Source organism: Cynocephalus volans, chromosome 11 (genome assembly GCF_027409185.1).
Source record: "Cynocephalus volans isolate mCynVol1 chromosome 11, mCynVol1.pri, whole genome shotgun sequence".
NCBI lineage: Eukaryota > Metazoa > Chordata > Mammalia > Dermoptera > Cynocephalidae > Cynocephalus > Cynocephalus volans.
The window spans coordinates 28,717,060-28,723,059 of NC_084470.1; positions in this window are offsets into that span (position 1 = coordinate 28,717,060).

Below are 6,000 nucleotides of genomic sequence, written 5' to 3' on the forward strand. Positions count from 1 at the left end.
TTAAAACCAAGTGAGAGGGGGCTGGCTGGTTAGCTCCATTGGTTAGATTGTTATAACGATTCAGATCCCCACACCAGCCAGCTGCCAAAAAAGAAAAACAAACAAACAAAAAAAACCACACAGTGAGCTACCACTACATACCTAATAGAATGGCTAAAATTTCAAAGACTGACAATACCAAGTGTTGGTGAGGATGTGGAGCAATTGGAACTCTCGTACAGTACTAATGGGAATGCAAAATGGTACAGCCACTTTGGAAAATAACTTCTCAGTTTCTTATAAGGTCAAATATACACTTACTATACAACAAAACAATTCTACCCTTCAGTATTTATCCAAGAGAAACAAAACACAAAGACTTGTACCTGAATGTTTATAATCATTTTATTTGTAATAGCTAAAACTAGAAACAACCCAATAGTCACCAACTGGTGAATGGATAAACAAATTGCATATATACAAACAATGAAAACTATTCAGCAATAAAATGGAATGAACTAAGTAACATGGAAGAAACTCAAGCACAATATGCTAAGTGGAAGATGCCAGACACCACAGGCCACATACTGTATAATTCCATTTATATAGCATTCTGGAAAAGGCAAAACTATATAGGGATGCAAGAAGAGAGTTATGGCAAGGGGGCCGAGAGAACTCTTCATGGTGATGGAAATGTTTTTTCTCTTGATTGGAGTGGTGGTTTGTACACTTTGTCAAAAACTCATCAAATTGTACTCAGAAAGCGTGAGTTTTATTGTATGTAAATTTTCCCTTAATAAATTTGACTTTTAAAAAATCTTTTAAAAAAGATAGTTCACATTTAAGCACTCACATGGGAGGCTGTCAGTGGAATATTGTTGAGTGAAATAGGAAAGTGGTACTACATCTGACCAAACTTCTGAACAAACAAGCAAATCTATCAATTATCTGTATGTGCAGAGAAAGCTCTAGAAGGATGTACACCCCACAGTATATGAGATGAGTGAAGACGGAGGGAGACTTTCCTTTTTAATCTTACACATATATGTATCTTTTGAAGTTTTTACAAAAGGTATTATTTAATTTGTAATTACAAAATCAAAAGATTTTTTTATTTTTACAAAATCAAATTCTGGCAACTTTAGGAGTAAAGAAGGCAGAAAGGAAAAAGGCATCTTCCCTACATGTCTGAGGCCCAGCGAGTCCTTTGCCAACATGCTGCGAGGAGCAGACAGAGTTACTGATGGTCCTGGCAGAGAAACTGAGATGAGAGCTTAGTCTTTCTGGCCCAGAATTAATGCCGGTTCAGTTATGCGGAGGTGCCGGTCGCCTCCTGCCGGCCGCAGCATCAGCATGTGGGGGGCAAGCCTGGGCTGCTGACAAGCCCCTGGACAGCCCCTCCCCACAGCTCGCTGTGCCCTGGCAACCGGAGCTTAAATCAGAGCCAGAACGGATGGTGCCTCACGATCAAAGGAGAGCTCCATCAGAGAACCAGAGGAGCGCGTCAGACACTGAGCCCGCAGTCACATCTCCAAGCCTGGGGGGCTTGGTTTTCCTCACTTTCAGGGGAGCATTGGCACTGGGCTGGCCTTGAGCCATCTGGAGTCCAATCACAACAATAGTGACAAAAATCAATCCAATACAGGGTTTCCCAAACTGTACTGTGATGTGCACTCATTCTATGAGACAATCTGTCTTTAAAAAGCAGAGGCACTCACAAACATTGGGAAACACTGCCTATTTCATGTCCCTCTTGGAAATTTACAATATATATTAGCATATCAAAGCCGTTGAGGAGTCTTGCAATAAAGAAACCAATTGACTTTGCTTTTATCCCTAAACATAGTTGACCCCTAAACCCATTTTTATTTAATTCCTATTGTCTAACTCCTCCCTTTTTTCTTACCTACGTTTTATACACTAAACATGTTACTGGTGTGACAGATAAATAATTCTTATGTAGGGCTTTGGTTTTTCATAAAATATTTTATCATATTTTTTTGATTTGATTGAAGTGAGGCAGGATGACTAGAATTATAATTCCCATTTTACAGGTGAGAAAACTGAGGCTTATGTGAAGTTCTGGGGATGGCAGCAGAGATTTAGTCACTGTCTGGTAAGCCAGAGTGGTTGGCAAGGTTGGTCCTGAACCCTCCAGGCTGCTGAATAACTAAGCAAGCCAGATGTCACCAGTGCTCTGGGGCCTTCAGGGTTAGACTTCTCCCCATGGGATATCAATCAACCTCGTCTTTACCTGAAACCAGACTCAGAAAGGCTGTGAGTCCAAGAATCATTCAGCTCTGAAGATGCAAAACTACATTCTTGGCAGGGAGACAGGAAGCCGGGGAAGGCCAGAGACTTCAGAGTAGATCCCAAATGGTTTATGACAACCCAGGGATTGATGGTTCTTGAACTAAAGCCCATAGAAGGGAAAACATCCTGAATCTTGAACAAATCCAGTTTCCTAATGCTATTTTATTTCAAGAACTATAGAAACAGAGATTGGTTTCAAGATGGCGGCGGCTGCGGCGGCTGGCGCGGAGTAGCTGAGGTGGAAAAGGTGGCCACTGGGCCTCAGGCAGCCGGGAAACTTGTGGACCTTCCTCTGGCCATCTCTTAAGGGAGGACTGCTGCTGCTGGCCGGTCGTGGGGGCTCAACGCCACTTTGCCCCCGGCAGGAGAGGCTGCCTCATTTACAGGCAACAGCTTTGAAGTGTGGAGCAGGAAAAGAACTGATTCTTAGCTGCAAAAGCGAGTCTTGAAACAGGGAACACGGCGCCAGGGCTGCTGTGGATGCAGCCAGGATCCCGGAGGCCGGGGCCGCACTGAAGGCGGCCAGCTGCCCTATTCAGGATTCGAGGTTTCAGGCCGGCAGTAAAGAAGATTCCTGGGAGCGCCCGAGCGGCGCCGCGACTGAACAGCCCGAGGCGGCAGCGCCGAGAACACGGAAGGCAACAAACCAGAGACAGAGCGAGCGCCCGACCTGGCACAGCACTGTGAGTGATCCCTGGCACAGCTCTGTTCGGGGGGTGGATGCCCATGCGGCTCCTGCCTGCACCACCAGGCCACTCAGTGCCCCGGTGCTGCCTCCATTTTCCCAGGTGCGGGCAGCTCCGCCCTGCTCGGCCATCACTGAGCCCATTTGCTTGGCCTGGCGCGGGGCTTTCCGGACCCTGCGGCCGGCCTCCTCTCCCACTCCCTCCGCGGTCCTCTGGTGGGGCTGGGGGTGTGGGGCGTCCCGACCAGTGTTGGGAGGGCTAGGAAGTACGGGCGGGCCGACTGTCACTCCACCACACCCTGGACTCCGGCCCCGGTAAACTTCCTGTTACTGGGAGGCAGATAACATCTCTGCGACCACCAGTTTGGAAAAAAGCCTAACGAATTTCTGGTTGGGAATAGTGTGGTAGGAGAGTTCCCAGGTCCGCTTGAACCTGCCGGAGAGCAGGCTGCAGGCGGGCACTAGACTCGGTTTATACCGGGGGGATACAAAGGTGAACAAGACCCGAGAAAGATCTACACAGTGCTACAAAGGCACCCAGAGAGACCGGTCGTCTGTGCCTAGCAGAAACCTGGTAGACTTCCTGGGCGAGGCGGTGCTGAGCAGGGTCTTGAAGGCCCAGCTGATAGACGAGGGGTGCAGAAGACACTCCCCAGCCCAGCACAGTGTGCACAGAGGGGGGAGACGTGCGGCCAGGGAGGCGGAGACTCGACAGAAACCACACACCCGGTGGGGTCGCCACTGCACGATCTAACAGCCTGGGCCAGAGCACACTGAACGGGGAGAAGTCCTGTACAGGAAGTGAAAGCTCAACAGAGATCACACACCCTGTGGTACGTGATCCACCAGCCCAGCAGAGTACAAGCTGACCAGAAAGGTGGATCCCCGGAGAAGCCCAAGACCTGAGGCAACCACACACACAAGACACTAGAGGCCAACTGAGCAGTCACGGCGGGAGCCATACCAAATTGGCAACCACAGCAACATCCTAGTTAGTCATTAGTCTCAAACCGGTGGACTGTGAAACCCCCTGCCACAATGAATAAACACCAAAAAAAAGACACCAGAAATACAAAAAATCAAGAAAGTACACCACCAAAAGTTAATAAATCTCATACTCTAGATCCTATAGAACAAGAAGCCCTTGAAATAACTGACAAGGAATTTCGAGTGATAATTCTAAGGAAACTGAATGAGATACAAGAAAACTCAGCTAGACACCATGATGAAATGAGGAAAAGTATACAGGATCTGAAAGAGGAAATATACAAGGAAATCAATGTCCTGAAAAAAAATGTAGCAGAACTTGCTGAACTGAAGAAGTTATTCAGCGAAATAAAAAACACAACGGAGAGTTTAACCAGCAGGCTTGTCGAAGTTGAAGAGAGAACCTCTGAACTTGAAGATGGGCTGTTTGAAATAACACAAGCAGACAAAAAAAAAGAAAGAAAAAAGAATCAAGGACATGGAAGAAAATCTGAGAGAGATATCAGACAACCTCAAGCGCTCAAATATCCGAGTCATGGGTATTCCAGAAGGGGAGGAAAATGGAGATTCCATTGAAAACATATTCAACAAAATAGTGGCAGAAAACTTCCTAGGTATAGGAAAAATCACAAATCTTCAGATCCAGGAAGCTCAACGATCTCCAAACGTATTCAACCCAAAAAGGCCTTCTCCAAGACATGTCATAGTCAAATTGGCAAAACTCAGAGACAAAGAGAGAATCTTAAAAGCTGCAAGAGAGAAGCGTCAAATCACCTATAAGGGAGCCCCAATCAGGTTAACATCAGACTTCTCATCACAAACCCTAAAAGCTAGAAAGGAATGGGATGATATTTTCAAAATACTAAAAGACAAAGATTGCCAGCCAAGAATACTCTACCCTGCAAGGCTATCCTTCCGAAATGAGGGGCAAATAGTATATTTCTCAGACAAACAAAAACTGCGGGAGTTCACTACCACAAGACCACCCTTACAAGAAATCCTCAAGGGAGTACTGGGTTTGGTTCCTGAAAAATAACTACCACTGCCATAAAAACCTAAGAAAAATCTAAACCCGCTAGTACAATAAAAATGGCATTCATGAAGAGAAAACAAGCTAACAAAAACACTATCTACAACCTAAGGAACCAACAAACAAAGAAACCAAACAGTAAATCAGAAAGCAAGGAACAAAGACACCTAAGACAACCAAACAACCAATAAAATGCTAGGAATAAATCAACACCTTTCAATAACAACTCTTAATGTTAAAGGCTTAAATTCCCCAATTAAAAGACACAGACTGGCTGACTGGATCAAAAAGCAGGACCCAACTATATGCTGCCTACAAGAGACCCACCTCACCCATAAAGATTCACACAGACTAAGAGTGAAAGGATGGAAAAAGATTTACCATGCAAACAGAAAAGAAAAACGAGCTGGAGTGGCTATTCTTATATCTGACAAAATAGACTTTAAACTAAAAACCATAAAAACAGACAATGAGGGACACTACTTAATGATAAAAGGACTGATCCATCAAGAAGACATAACAATCATAAATATGTACGCACCCAATGTTGCAGCAGCCAGATTTATAAAACAAACTCTATTAGACCTAAAGAAGGAAATAGACACTAATACCATAATAGCAGGGGACCTGAACACTCCACTGTCAATATTAGACAGATCATCTAGGCAAAGAATCAGTAGAGAAACACAAGATCTAAACAAGACTCTAGACCAATTGGAATTGGCAGATATCTACAGAACATTCCACCCAACAACCTCAGAATATTCATTCTTCTCATCAGCACATGGATCATTCTCCAAGATAGATCACATATTAGGTCACAAATCAAGTCTCAATAAATTCAAAAAAATTGGAATTATCCCATGTATCTTCTCAGACCACAATGGATTAAAACTAGAAATTAATAACAAACAAAACTCTGGAAACTATACAAACACATGGAAATTAAACAGCATTCTACTTAATGACATATGGGTCCAAGAAGAAATCAAGCAGGAAATCAAAA